The following is a 16,227-nucleotide window of genomic DNA, read 5'->3' as shown; positions in this document are numbered from 1 at the left end:
ACCTGAATGACAACCAAAATAAGCAATGTTGGAAGGTATAACTTATATATTCTATAAAATTCCCTACACTGGCTTCACAACAGGATTCCTCCTCATTTTGCACTTTTTACTAAAAGTCTTCACTGGTTTTGCAATACACAAGAGGCACAGTTGGCCTGTCCCTTGCATTGCAAAACAGGGACTTTTTGTGTGTGTGTGTGTGTGTGTGTGCGTGTGCATAGTCATTTGGCTCCTTTTTGAACTTGTAAGAGAAAAATTTCAGAAGCACCAAGCAGGTATAGGAGTTCTACAGTGCAAGGGAGAGGACAGGCAGGGAGGAATTCTGGAAGCAGAGGATGCATTTCAGAGCTTTTTCTCAAGCCACACGGGAAAGACACTTGATGGGAGAAACCACAGTGTGTTCACAGGAAACACAAAGACCTGGTGGAAGAAACCAGCTGCTGCTTCTCGGCAGAAAATACAAACAACTCAACCAAATCCAGTGTGTGAGGTTTATGCCAAAGAACATCAGGTAAACATACATCACCCAAGTGAATCAACACCCTAGCCCCCTCCCTCTGACAGCTCCCCTAGGGAGCAGAGCTACGATCTAACCAGGTTGTGTGGGTCCTACCAGGAAGAGTAGAGACCCTGATCCTGTGAGACAGGAGTTAGGAAGCTGTCATGAAACACTAGAGCAAAACGCAAGAGACCACACTGCAAGGATGAGCATTGTCACCAAAACGTTACATAACATCCCAGAGTTTTGTCTTTGGAGAGCAAGTGGTGCGGTGGAAATAGGCTGTGACTCCGTGTTTGTAGTTATTTACTTGCTTTATTTTTTAAACTGTTACCTTTGTTTTGTTTTAAATGGTTTTTACATAGTTGATTTGGGTAATAAGGGTCAAGGGTTACCGGAAGGTGGGTGAAATCACCATTTCTACATACTCCTTTTTCCTTCCTGTATCTGGGGGAAGAGGGAAGACAGAGGGAAGCCACAACTAGCCTCCCAAACACCTCTGCACTCTCAGATGGAGGACAGCCATCTGACATCACCCCAGGGACCCCGATGTGGGGCATGCTCTGAGGGCACTGCTCATGAGGTTTTGATAGTTTAACAGTTCCAAAATCATGCCCATCCTGCCACGCCAACACAATGAAATCTCACCAGAATCCACTGGTAGACAATGTTCACCTTAGTCTCCATTTGCCCAGATATTTACTGCCAACACTTGTCTAGGGTAGTTGAGCAATTGTTCTGTCCTCCATCCTATGTTGAGATACCAGGTGTCTTCTGCAGAGTCCAATTTACTGCCATGGCCTCCATGTGCACCTGGATATGTTGTCTACTGCTCCATTTAAGCTACTGAGGAGGCCCAGTTCTAACATATTCACTCTGCAGTCAGATTATGGAACCTGTAATTTTCTCCATGGCTGGGGTTCTGAGTCCAGCAAATCAGTTGGTGGAGGGTTCTCCAAAGAAAATTTATCCGAGGTGACCTCAGACCTGATGCCTGTGTGTGCATGCCAATACAGAGTCTGGCACAGTCTATCACCCAAATCAGTCTACATGCACACTGGTGGTTGCAATTGTTGGGTCATTTCTATCTCTAGCTCTGTCTTCTACACAAACCAATGGATGCTGCAATCCAGCCAGATTCTAACAGTAAGTGGACAACCTTCACGTACACTAGTGGGAGCTGAAGCCTAGTTGGAAAGATCTGTAAGAACCCCAACTAGGCCAGCCCCCTGGCCTGGTTCACTTGCCTGTCAGTATGTATGGCAGACTGGTCCAGTCTGTCCCACATCCAATTCAGCTCTCATACACGTGTCAGTGGGCATTGAAGCCTACTTCAACCCAATCAGCCTCACTCTTCGGCCCACATACCTGCTAGTGGGTGCCACTGTCTGTCTAGCCATGCCTGCCTCAGTCTTGGTTCTCATGCTCACCAGTAAGAGTGGCAAGCCAAGAGGGAGGTGCCCACTGTTTTCCCACTGGGCCCACTTCTACTCTCAGATCTTACACTCTTCAGGTGATACTACAATTCAACTTGGTAAAAATTTTCCCCCATGCCAGCATATGTCAGCTGATGCTGTGGCAAAGCCAATACCCATTCTGACTTATGCATGCACCAATAGGAACAATCAACCCAGCCTAACTTTTCCCCGATTTAGCTCACATGAAGCCAACAGGTGTTTTAGCTCTGCTGGATCTAGTCTGTCCCTGTCCCAACTCATGCTCTGCAGTGGGAGTGGTGGTCTAGCAGAGGATCACTCCACAGCCACCCTACTGGCTTTGTCCCTTCCTCCCCCACCAGGTGCTGGTTGGGTGCTGCAACCCAGTCTGGCATGGCCCGTCTCACCTTGAGATTTTCCAGTGGGTGTTATAGCGTGGTTGGACCCAGCCCACTCCCAATTCTAGCTCATGTTGGTGGAGGTAACAGCCAAACCCAACCCATCTGGCCCCCAGTCTGGCTCTCATGTGAACTGACTTGTGTTTTGACCTAACCTGGTCCAACTCATTTTCCATTTTGGTGCTTGGATTCGCCAGTGGGTTATGTGAACTGGCACAGCCTGGTTCTCCCTTGATCTGTGTCAAACATATGCCAGCAGATATTGTTCCCTCCTGGCTACTCCCTATCATGATTCTTGAACTCACCTGCAGGAACTATGTCCTAACAGAGGAGATGCCCAAGCTACTCCATCAGAACCTCTCCATTGGCAGATCTCATGTCCATCGCTGGGTCCATGGGCCAACCCTACTTGGTCTACCTACAGTCCTAGCAGGAGCAGTGGCCTTTCCTGACTGGCCTTCACCCATTCTGGTTTTTACAGTTGGGCGTTACAGCCCAGCCAAGCCTGGTGCATACCCAGACATAGCTCATACATGGCTGAGCAGGGGCAGAGGCCTAGCCCAGCTTGTTCTACACTGACTTCAATTCCTATGAGCACTGGTGGGTGGAGTCTAGCACAGTCTAGCACACCCTAGACCCAGTCCACACTTGTGCCAAGGGATACTCATGCCCAGATCAGACAGCAGACCCCACTCTGGCCTTCTCACTCACCAGTAAAAACAAGAGTGCCCCCTGAGCTCTTCAATCAGGCCTGTTCCCAGCCATAGATCTTATGTGTGCCCAGTGGTTGCTCTGACCCAGCTTGGCTCATTCCTTCATTCCTCATCTATACATGCAGTGGCCTTATCCATGGATGTCCCTAGGAAGTAATTTCAGACCCCCAAACCGCAGAGCTTGCTGCTGAGTGGCCAGTGGGTAAGGTCTACAAGCCCAGGATTTGCCCACTGCTTGGCAGTGGTGGTTGGGACTAAGGCCACAAGCATTGATTATGCCCTGGCTCAGATTCCCTCCCAGCAGCTGCCACACTGCCGGGAGCTCCATCTATCCAAGCCCTGAGGTTGAACTCGCCTGGGAGCTGTTTTATTTGTAATTCTCACAATTTTTTTTTTACCATTATTCTGGGGTACATTCTGAGAGAGAGAGAGATAGAGAGATAGAGAGATAGATAGATAGATAGATAGATGACAGTCAGACAGACCATGGTATGTTTCAATCAGAGTAGGTTTATTATACCACCTTAAATATTTGGCATTTCTGAGTGGTGCGTCATGCACAATCCTCTCTTGTAGCTTCCGTTATGAATACACACTGTATTATGTGAGCTGTTGTCGTTTTAATGCCCAAGCAAGCCTGAACTTCCCTATCCTGTGCAACCACAAACCTGTACCAGCTAGCGAACTTATCTTGCCCTCCCTGAGGTTTGCCAAGCTTCTGAAACCACCATCTCATCTGTTATTTTAATATTTTAATCTGCAATTGAGCACGCCTCTGAAGAAGTGACTAAGGCCCTTTCAACTACTTTGATTTTTAGCATATAAAGAACAGGTTAGATAACAGATGCAAGATTTGCAAATCTCTGGTAAGTTCTAACTCATAGTGTCTTTCATTTACATATGCAAATATTTCATATGCCATATTCAGAAACTTTGCAATAATTTTTTCCCATTATAATGTTATCCCTCAATGCTGGCCAGCTTAGACAATAATAATAATAATACATTATTAAGATAACAATTAATTAGATAATTAATAAGATAATGTCCATGGAAATTCCCCGGGCATCACAGCAGCATCATGGGGAAGAGCACAACCTACAAGGCATGTGCTTTAATCATTGCAAACAGGACATGCTCTCCACGGCCTTTGAGATGCTGATGTGATGTTACCCGCTGCTCCAGAATATCCTTGCTGGAGACTCCAGGTGCGAAAGGGCACCTTGAAGATAAGTGAGTTATGGGGGTCCCTGCAGGCTGACAGTGCAGCTGCCCCCCTCCTTGTGTAGGCTGCCAGTAATTACCTGCTTGACACTGATTGAGTTCAAAATTTAACTGTGCTTTATATCTTCTGCTCTAATTGGAAGTTGGTATCATCTGTTCTCGCGCCTGGATTTTTATTTTTTCTTTTACCTGTAATGTAGGCATTTTTCCAGTTACACCTGTCGTGGCTTGCAATTTGCCCACCCAGCGTCCTTTTTGACATTAAGTCTATGTGAGGGCTGAGACCCAGTTTAAGATAAACGCATCTGGAATGGTTCTCTGCAGGTGCAGTTAAATTGGCCTCATTAAGTCACATTTCTTGGGGTCAGGTTCTGTTCTAGCGTGGAAAGCAAGGGAGCAGTTTTATGTGAGGAGATTATCAAGCATTCTTGTCTGGAGAGAGGAACCCCATTCTCTGCCACAGGGCTGAACATGAGAAGGGGACCTGCCCCTTTGCCCCTTTGCCCTTTCTTGGCTAGATACTCAGGAGCCCAGGAGCAACATGGCAAAAGTATGAAAAGCATCAGTTGAAAATTATTCCAATGGATACATCTGATACAATTTACAATTTCTCTTTCTCTCTCTCTTTTTCTGGAACCTTTCAAAATGTTACCCAGAATCCCACCACCACTTTCCACCACCTCCGTTGCCACCACCCTCTTTGGAGTTATATGGTCTCTTGTATGGACCATTGATGGCTGCTGTCCTAGTCTTGGTCCAACTGCCCGCACCTAAACATCCCCGTAAGCATAAATGAAACATCCACAACATTCTTCTGCTCCAAATGCTCCTACCAACTCCTCTCCAGAATAAAAGCTCCAATCCTTCAAGTTGACAGCTAGCCAGGTCAGCCCAGCCCGTAACCTTGTCTGTAGGTTCTCCATCTGACCCTCTTTCTGGCTCATCCTCCAGTCCCTTCCTTGGCTTGCTGTCAGTCCCTCAAGTACAGGGTCTATTCCCTCTTCATCAGCGATCTGCCAGTTCACTCACTCTCTCAGCTGCTTTCCATCATCTCTGAGATACCGCCATCACAGGGGCACCTTTCTTCCCAGCTAGAAATTCACCTCCCAACTCAGAGAATTCTTGTATCAACTTTTGCTCTGATATTTTTTTTATCGGATAATTTAACACACTGTAATCTGTTTTATGTACAATTTTGAGTTTCTTACAAAAGTTCATGGAAATTTCATACCATGAAAACTCTGTGCATGTATTAAACAATTTTACAAAACAAGCTCATTTTTTATTGCATTTCACTTTTTAACACCTTTTCACAGGCTCTGATATTCCCCCAACTCCTCCTTGTGCCCTCCCCCCATGGTGGATTGCTCCACGTTATTGCAGTATTACAGTTCAAATCCAGTCTAAAGCGAGCTCATTTTGAAATTTCATTCCCCATGATTTTCTTGGACTTACCTAGTTTAACCAAAAGACTGACTGAAGATACGTTAAGCGTTTCCTAATGTCCTTTGACGATTGTGTCCAAGACTTAGCAGATACCAGAAGTCAATGGATGCTCAGCTCTTAGATACAATGGCACAGCATTTGCTGTGGAACCCTAAAGGTCATTTACAATACTTAACATGGTACAAATAATTACTGCAATGCTGCGGGAATAGTGACAACACAGAACAGCACATGTTTTGTATCTACAGCCTCTTCCCACCAAATTCTTCCGGTTCTATCTGTGGATATGAAACACTCGTAGACCGAGAGCTGCCTTTCTTTTTCTTCCCCCCCTGTGTGTGTGTGTGTGTGTGTGTGTTCATTCTACATTTCCCAGTTTCTCCCATTCATAAGAGGTCCTGTTTGCAGCAGTGTTTGTAAATATGTTTTTTGTCTCCTGAATACAATGCCTTGAGCAGAATAGACCCTCATTACACATTGATTGAACAAAGTGCATTTATAAGAGCTATGTTTATTTTTTAAAAGCATTTTGTGCCAATATCTCTTCAAAAAATGCCTTCAGTAAAAGGTGAAGATGAAAACAAAGGTTAAAAAAAGAAACCTTTTGGCTAAAATATGTTATTATCGTGAGATTAACTAACACTTAAAGCAACTAGCACTTACTGTACCAGCTCTGGATCTAGGAACTCAGTTACACAATTCATCTCTATAATAAGGAATCGATAAACTCACTGTGAATATGGAAGCTGAAGCAAGCCTGACAAAGCCACACAGCTCATGCAATAAAGCCCTCTGTTTTCTCCATTTGCATCTCCCTCCTTTGGTTCTGCAGATGTCTGAGGCCCTCCCAGAAGCTCTGGGGTTCCCAGGGACCAAAGGGACAACCATTTGTCTACAGACTAGATGACAGACCATGAATGAGACCTGTGTGCATCTGTGTAACATAGACATGTCTTCTCAAACTCCTACTATGGCTGTGTCATTTCCATGATGACTACATTACGCCTCTTTTGCCTGAGAAATCGTTTGCCATGTTTTATGTGCTATTTAATGGCAGCATTCATTGTAAATTCCCGCAGTTAATTTGTTCCTCAGGAAATTGTGTGCCCCTACTTGTGCACACTGAATGTATATTGATTTACCATCTGCTGGCTCACCCCCCGATGGCTGCCAGGACCAGAGCTGAGCCCACCTGAAGCTGGGAGCCAGGAGCTTCTTCTGGGTTTCCCATATGAGGGTGGTACTCAAAGTACTGTTGCCATGCTCTACTATTTTCCTCAGCTATAAGAAGAAAGTTGGATTAGAAATGGGGCAGGGCTTGGTATGATGCCACAGCAGCTAAAGTTTCGCCTCGTACATGCCAGGATCCCATATGGGCACCAGTTCTAATCCCAGCAGCCCCACTTTCCATCCAGCTCCCTTCTGTGGCCTGGGAAAGCAGTGGGGGACAACCCAAAGCCTTGGGACTCTGCACCCACGTGGGAGACCTGGAAGAAGTTCCTGGCTCCTGGCTTCAGATTGGCTCAGCTCCAGCCATTGTGGCTGCTTGGGGAGTGAATCATCGGACAGATCTTTCTCTGTCTCTCCTCCTCTCTGTATATCTGACTTTCTAATAAAGATAAATAAGTCTTAAAAAAAAAAGAAAACAAATGGGGCAACCAGTATGTGAGCTAGTGCCAACATGAGATGCTGACCCCAAAGGCAGAGGATTGATGTGCAATGCCACTGTGATAACTCTAAGCTTTTTTTGTTTGTTTGTTTGTTTGTTTTCCCATAAGGTTGCACTAATCTTGGTGCAAGGTTGTGGTTCCAGAAGCCCTTGTTGACTGTTAATACCAAATAAATTCACATGAAACTCTTCCCTTCAAGCCCTTCAACTGTATTTGTAAAAGAAAAAAAAAGCTTATTGAAATAGACATCGCTATTACAGTTTGATCCTGACAACTTTGACAATATTCACTAAACTGACCTACCCAATGTCACACACCTGGAGAAAAGACAGAGCAGAACATTCTCTCTTTCGGTATGGAGATAATTTCTTCAGAAGAGCTTGTTTCTACACATTTCACTTTTGATAGTCATTAGAATTTATCCATTTGGGGCCCGGTACAATAGTCTAGCAGCTAAAGTCCTTGCCTTGTAAGTGCTGGGATCCCATGTGGGTGCTGGCTCACATTCCAGCTGCTCCATTTTCCTTCCAGCTCCCTGTTTGCGCCCTGGGAAAGCAGTTGAGGATGGCCCAAAGCCTTGGGATCCTGCACCCACATGGGAGACCTGGAAGTGACTCTGGGCTCCTTGCTTTGAAGCAGGGAAGCTCCGACAGTTGTGGCCATTTGGGGAGTCAATGGTAAAAGATCTTCCTCTCTTTCTCTCCTCTTCTCTGTATATCTGAATTTCAAATAAAAATAAATAAATCTTTATTAAAAAGGAATTTAACCATGTGTATGTGGTTTCTCTTCGACAACTTCAGAGACCATTCCAAGCATTCAAAATTGCCCTCAACACTGTGTTACATTCATGCCCCCATGTAGACCAAGGCTCTTTGTTGCAAATAGGAGTGAGAAGGCTTCCCGCTGCTAGTAACTGAGTCTGGTGCCCTAAATGGCTTAGGAAGTGACTCACTCTCCAACAAAACAAGAAACCCAGCTCACATTCTGAGTGATCTCTCAGGTGTTAAAGCAGCTGAAGTGTGGGAGATCGGCCCTGGATCTCCATCTGCCTAGCCCATGTGGGAGGCACAGGCACACCGCACACCGCACACCATGTCCTCAGGGAACCCCTGACAGTAGTCTGGGCTAACTGAGACCCCCAACATGGTCTCTTTACTGGGCATGCATCAAGAGGGATGGGCTGCACAGCAGCCTCTCTTCTCTGCCTCTTTAACAAGTTGTGTTAGGACTTTCTTGGTAAACATGTCTACATATGTCTACCAATGTCACACTCATTCTGGTTTTTAGCATGTAGTGACTTTTCTCTGAGACACAGCTTCCTGTACCTCCTGTGACTTTTAACTTCATTGGAAGGTCTAGAGGTAGGCAGATCTCTTAGCCAGTCTCAATGTCATTGTTGGGTAATAAGTACTGTCGGACTTCCCTCTTTTCCTGCCCTCTTTCCCTACTCTATGTAACCCTATAACTTTATTCAAATAAATGGATATTCCCTCAACAGTTTTGTCTCAGGTGGTTTTGCTGCAAAAGAAGGCTATTGCCTCATCCCTCGGCAGTCTCAGGGACTATTGGACAAAAGACCCCCCAAGACTAAGGCAGTTTTCCTAATCTCCCACAGAATCACAGCATCAGCTTAAAAAGCAAAGAAAGATTTCCTTTACTTCACTTGGTTTTCTTAATATCAGAATAAAACCATGTCCTGGTTATGGCATTGGGCCTGGTGGTTAAGATGCTCATCTGTCATGTCAGAGTGCCTGGACTTGATTTCTAGCTCCTGTATCTGACTCCAGCATCCGGTAATGCAGACCCTAAGAGGCAACAAGCAGTGACTCAAAAAATTTGGTTCTTGCTACACACATTGGAGACCTGGACTGAGTTCCTGACTTTCAGTTTCAGCTCCAGTCCATTCACAGCTATCGTAGATATTAGGGGAGTGAGTCATCAGGACTTCAGCTAGCTAGCTCTCTCCTTCTAAAATACATAAAATTGAAGTATCTAATGGAGAGGTAGGATGAGCCAGGGCCTTGGTACTGGACTGCAAGGAGGAAGTTTTCACCTGAGGCATCTTTTCTCAGGAGGGTATTCACAGGGGCCGCGAATGGGCTCTGGCTGGGCTGTGTGTATGTGTGTATGTTCAGGCTGGGCTGCATGTGGGTTCAAGCTGGGCTGTGTGTTTGCTCAGAGTGGGCTGTGTTCAGGATGGGCTGCATGTGGGTTCAGGCTGGGATGCATGTGGGCTCAGGCTGGGTTGTGTGTGGGCTCAGGCTTGGTTGTGTGTGTGTGTTCAGGATGGGCTGTGTGTAGGCTCAGTCTGGAGTGTGTGTGTTCAGGCTGGGCTGTGTGTGTGGGTTCAGGCTGGGGTGTGTGTGGGCTCAGGCTGGGCTGTGTGTGTGTTCAGGCTGGGATGTGTGTGTGTTCAGGCTGGGCTGTGTGTGTGTTCAGGCTGGGCTGTATGTGAGCTCAGACTGGGGCTGGGTTTGGGCCCAAAAACCTAAGAAGGAGAGAAGCTTTACTAAAGTTAGCCCCTACCTTGGTGACAGATGTTATGTCCATGTGGGTCAGTACTTGCTGGCCCTTCAAGACTTCATGTGAACCAGAGAACGGGAGTTTGGTGAAGGTGTTGTGGCCTTATTACAGTAAACATGGAGGTATCAGGAGACCTATGAGTCACACAGATCTTTGCAGGGAGCTGTTCTGACAGTAGAGGACAGGGTGGTTCCGTGACTGTCACTTTTTTATGAGTGCAGAGCCAGATGAGATCCAGTACTGTCAGACCAAAAACCTTCTCCTGGAAGCCCAGTGAGAGTAGCTCCTCTGAATTCTGTAGCTAAGATTTGGTTCCCTGTTGGGCTCTGGCTACAGGAAAGCCCAGGAAGACAGCACTGGGCATTTTCAGCAATGGTATTGGGAAGAGACAAGAGAGAATGCACTAAATGAATGACCAGCCTGACCTGTCACTCTGCCCCTCTCTCTCTCTTCCCTAACAGCAGTTTCCAATGCAGAAGACTGACCAATATGGCTACAGTGGGGAGCCCTGACCTGTTCCTGGCGTAGCACCAAGCCTGGCACCCAAGGACACCCAAAAGTGTTTCCATCTGATTACACATGGCCAAAAGTACATTGCTGGACATCAATCAAGAACCCGAGAGTGGTGACATCAATATAGGACTCACTTGGTTATTTCCAGTACGTCGGTCACTGAATTCCCAAACTTTATATTTTCTCCTCACGCTGTCCAAGTGTTGAGTAATGCTTGTAAAGGAAAATGAGTCTTCTTGCAATTGTAGAACTCAGGCTAGTTCTAAATGATAGGGACTCGTGTGGCATTCCCTAACAATCAACTTTAGTCTCCACAAGTTTTAAAGCTCCAATGTGCACGTTGGGGGGTTTTTACACTCAAGTCAGAGTGTTACTTTCTGCTGCTTCCTGCTCCATGGAGCCTTGCTGTTCCTTGAAGCCATCAGAGCACGGCAAAGTAGCCAACACGCAACAGCGGCTCATGCATGGCTTGACTGACCATGGGCTCACAGTGTCCTGGGTGTTTCCCAAGTGTTAACAATCAGGGCTCTGAGCTGGATGCTGGCCTCTGTATGGCTGCAGGAGCCCTGGTCTCACAGCGTCCTTGGGTGTTTCCCAAGTGTTGAGAATCAGGGCTCTGAGCTGGATGCTGTTCCTTTTGTTTTCTGGAGAATGATGCAAGAGAACCTTTCCAACAAGCACATTCCCATGGGAGTTCATCACTCTTGGAAAGTTAAGTACTAAACATTAAACAGGATTGTAAGTGTTGCAAATTTCTCTCAATTATATATATATAAAAAGACAACTTGGGCCCAGCACGGTAGCCTAGCAGCTAAAATCCTCACCTTGCATGCAAGGGGATCCCATATAGGTGCCAGATCTAATCCCAGCAGCCCTGGTTCCTATTTAGCTCCCTGCTAGTAGCCTGGGAAAGCAGTCAAGGACAGCCTAAAGCCTTAGGATCCTACACCTGCATGGGAGACCTGAAAGAGGCTCCAGGCTCCTGGGTTCAGATTGGCTCGGATTGTCTCTGTTCACTTTGGGAGTGAACCAGTTGACAGATGTTTCTATGTCTCCTTCTCTCTGTAAATCTGACTTTCCAATAAAAAATAAAGAAATCCTTAAAAACAAAGGCAACTTCATACTTTCCTAGTGTTCAGAAAGTGACACACAGTACCATTCAATGCAAGTTTCAAGGTTTCCTTTTGATTGACAACAAGCTGCTCTCTAACCACGGGTCACCCTTTCTGCACCCGTGCCTCCTGAGAATCAAACTGAACTACGTGCCATCCTCCATGGATTTAGTCACTTAATGAACAATGTGTGAAGACATACTCTGTGTCAAGTGACTTTACAGATGCATCAGCAAATGGGCAGTCTTCTCTCTCCGACAGAGCTGACAGAATAATGATGGTAGATTGTCCACAGCAATGGCAACAGAGGAGTAAAATATGGTGTCCTGTGAAGTTGTTTCTGTGCCAACTGGCCTGGTAGGAGGCAGGAGATGTTCAGATACTGTTGCCTCATCAAGAAAGTGACATGAAAAAAAGGCCCTTAGAGTGAAGGGAGTTGCTAAGAAACGAAATTTTCAGGTATGCAAGACCTGAATCAAACTTGCCTGTGAGAGATTCACTCCCTGGCAAGTTTAAGATTTAATAGGAAGGCCGGTGTGGGGGACCAGAGCATGGTGAAGATTGGGAAAGGAAATCAGAGAGGTGGCTCCTGCGCTCATGAACTTGGCTTCTACTGCTAATAGATCGAGACTCACAGGTAGACAAAGTGAAGGGTACAGAGGTCATCTCCATTTAAAGAGGCTCAACTGGCTGCCTCATGCAGAGCAAGATCAGAGGCCAAGGCAGGCTGACAATTTTTTGAAAGGGTGAATGCGGTAACTTGAGGATTGATGGCAATGGGACTCACAGCAGCACAGAGGGCTAGGAAGGGCCAGGTTCTGAAGGTATTTGGAAATCCAACTGGACCTCCTAATGGACTTGAAAATGGACATGGGCATGGACTATATGAAATGAAAATAATATAATGAAAATGGACATGGGTTATAGAAAAAAGGATAAAATCCAAGGTTAATGCACAGGTTTTTTTTTTAAGATTTATTTATTTATTGGAAAGTCAGATATACAGAGAGGTGGAGAGACAGAGAGGAAGATCTTCTGTTCGATGATTCACTCCCCAAGTGAGTGCAACGGCCCATGCTATGCTGAGCCAATCCAAAGCCAGGATCCAGGAACTTCTTCCAGGTCTCCCACATGGGTGCAGGGTCCCAAAGCTTTGGAACGTCCTCGACTGCTTTCCCAGGCCACTGAAAGGGAGCTGGATGGGAAGTGGAGCTGCAGGGATTAGAACTGGCGTCCATATGGGATCCCGGGGCGTTCAAGGCTAGGGCTTTAGCCACTAGGCCATGTCGCTGGGCCCTAATGCACAGTTTTTGACAAGAGTTGAAATAAGCAGTGTGTGAGCCAGGGTGCAGGTTTTGAACATATGTGGACCATGAGGTCCTTGTGAAATTCAAGTGTGCCCCCTTGTCCTCAGTGCCCCCTGGCTCCGTGTGCTGCTTCATGCTGTGCTTTCCTCTAGAATCCCATCTTCTACCTTTTCTTTTCAATGGTGTATCTGGTAAAGTCCAGCTCAAATGCCTTTTGGCTGTGGAGAGCGTCCTTGATGGCTCCTAGCTCTTTAGGAGAAGAGTACAAGACCAATCAAAGCCACGGTTCCATCATTGAGACAGACCTGAGTGATTTTCGTTTATTCTTCAACTCCTGTGTTTCAGGCTGCTGGCGGTTCCCGGGGTGACCAGGCATATAATGGACATTTCTCTGAGCAAAACAATGCTGATTTCCAAAAGGAACCATAAATACATGGGATAAGTTGTTGAACAAAGAGATTCTACCGGGGCATGTGAAGTGAAATTGTTGCGTGAAGACAAAAATGAATTTTGGAAGGACTGCTGTGACACAGAGTTCTACAAAGAGAAAGTTGAGAAAACTAAGACTCCATGAAACCTATGAATAAAAAGGGTAAAGCGTCTTCCTAAAGGTCTGTTGCTTTTACTGGACTTCATTAACTTTCATTTTTTACTTAAATTCTTTCAAAGAGCACTGCCTTAAGGAACTCCTTAATTTGAACTCCATGTCACCAGTGGAGGCAAGGGGGAGACTAAAGGGGCTCATAAATAAACCAGTTGCTGGGAGGAACCCCAAGTCAGCTGGGGAGGTCTGGAATCGATGCTTGCTGGAGGCACATTCAAGTACAAATGGGCGCTGGATAATGTGATGGTGATTGCCTGCAAGCCAAAATCAATTCTTGCTGTAAACACACACAACACACACACACACACACACACACACACACCAGAAAGAGCAGAGCACCCAGAGAATCCACCACTGCAGCTTTTGCCTCCTGGCAGTGGACAGAGAAAATGGTTCGTTCCCCACTGCAGAATCAGGCTGTAGTTTTCAGATTCTCAAAGCTTATTTTCGCCTCTCGCTATCGCCATTGAATTGTCTCTGAGGAGATGGATATGTTAATTAATGTAGCTCAATCATTTCCATCATGTGTTTGCATGTGTGTGTGTTTATACACTTGAAGTACAACATCACTTTACAACTCATAAATGTATGTAAAGTGGCTTCAAAACATCATGAAAAATATAGTTAAAACAGACGTATGTTTTATCCTCTTTTTTGGATACTTACATAGAGATTTTATCCAATAAGAAAAAGGATTTCTAAAATAAAGAAGATATATCTCTTAAAAAGAAAAGAAAAGAAAAGAAAAACTTCAGGCCCGCATGCGATGGTTCAATGGCTAAATCCTCACCTTGCATCTGCTGGGATCTCATATGGGCACCAGTTCATGTCCCAGCTGCTCCACAACCTTTCCAGCTCTCTGCTTGTGGTCTGGGAAAGCAGTAGAAGATGGACCAAGGCCTAGGGACCCTGCACACATGTAGATGACACGGAAGTAGCTCCTGGTTCCTTGCTTCAGTATGGCTCTTCTCTGGCCCTTGCCACCATTTTGAAAGTGAACCAGTATGGACGAGCCTTCTCTCTGTTTCTTCTTCTCTCCATAAATCTGATCTGACTTTCCCATAGAAATAAATAAATGTTTTAAAAAAATGTTTAAAACGTCAACACTGTATTTTATATATAAACACACAGTCTTCCGGCTAAATTCATATTAAAGGAAGATTTTTTAAAAAGAAAACTAAAGCCAAGCCCTCTAATCTCATCACAGGAGTTTCTTACAACCCTTTGTTCTCTCTTTCTGTATGCATGGTTCATTTATCTGCAGAATATTCTCTCTACTGCTCTTTATTTCAAGGATTGGCAGAAATCCCCACTGCCAACATTAGACTGGAGGCATAGAGTGTCATATGGTGGCTAACGGTAGCTTTTCTGAAAGCAGAACGTGTAGTAGTCCCCACTAACTCCTAGTACTGTCTGTCTGGCAGGGCTGGCACGAGTTCTCTCACAGCAAGTGCTTCACCAATAACTCATGCCCAAGAAGAAGTAGGGTTAGCACTATTAGTTACAAAACACACTCAGATAACTTCTCTAATATTTCAGCGCTCTGAAGCGAGGGAAAAAACACGTCCCTGATAAAACCTTATGAAAACATCATGAATGGTTTAGAAGTGGCATCAGTTTTCCTGCATGAAATTGAAGGCGCTGTTAATCTTCAATATTTGGTACATGCAAAGCCCAGGGTTCCCATCGAAACACATTGTGACTTTCTTTGAGTTACAGAGAGACAAGAAAGAGAAGGGATTACCTCCCTAGATGTTGGCAGTCAGGGCCAAATCTGGGAACCAAGAATCAACCCAGGTGCCCGGACTGCAAGCTTAGCCTAAGCCCACATGTCAGCTTTCACCTGAGACTTCCAAGCTGAATTTTCCCCCAACCTCTCATGCATACAGGTCCTGCCCCAGATGTATTGAAAGTGCTGAGGACTCCAGACCCTAAAAAGCAGCTACTCAAGTAGTGACACACTCAGAGGACAAAAAGTAACTACTTCTGGGGCCCTTAGCTACAACTCTTTTCCTCTGCTTTCTCACTTTCTTGTTCCTCTTATTGTGCTTTCTCTAATCACTTCTCAAATAAACAACAGGCACAAATTCTTGACTCGGAGTTTACTCCATGGCAAGCCCTAAGTAAAATGAACATCAGAAATGGGTAACCTAGGGACCAGCATTGTGGCAAGTGGGCTAACCCTTCACCCACAACATTGGCATCCCATTGGTGTGTCAGTTCATGTCCCAGCTGTTGTATTTAGGACCAACTCCCTGCCAATGTGCCTGGAGGAACAGTGGGAGATGGCCCAGGCCTTAGACCCTGCCAGCCACCTGGCAGAGCACAGCGAAGTCTTTCAATTTACTAATCCTTAAGAACTAGGGCATTACATTTTTCACAAGTTCAATGTTAAAAATACTGCAATAATAAATGATCATTATATTCTCTCCAATGGTTGCTTATATATGTTTTTTTAACTTATAAAATTTATATACTTACATTGTTGAATAAGAAATGATTGATTAACAAAATACGCTCTTTTAAAAAAGAACTCATTTATTTTATTGGAAAGACAGATTTACAGAGAGAAGGAGATACAGAGAAAAAGATGTTCCATCCACTGGTTCACTCCCAAGTGGCTACAATGCTAGAACTGAGCCAATCTGAAGCTAGCAGCAAGGAGCCAGGAGCTTCTTCTGGGTCTGTAACGTGGGTGCAGCATACCAAGGCTTTGGGCCATTCCCTATGCTTTCCCAGTCGACAAGCAGGGAGCTTAATGGGAAGTGGAGCAGTTTGCACA

This window comes from Ochotona curzoniae, unplaced genomic scaffold (assembly GCF_017591425.1).
Source record: "Ochotona curzoniae isolate NIBS_2020 unplaced genomic scaffold, NIBS_Ocur_1.0 scaffold_274, whole genome shotgun sequence".
NCBI lineage: Eukaryota > Metazoa > Chordata > Mammalia > Lagomorpha > Ochotonidae > Ochotona > Ochotona curzoniae.
The sequence above is the reverse complement of the archived record's forward strand: the minus strand, read 5'-3'. Positions refer to the sequence as shown.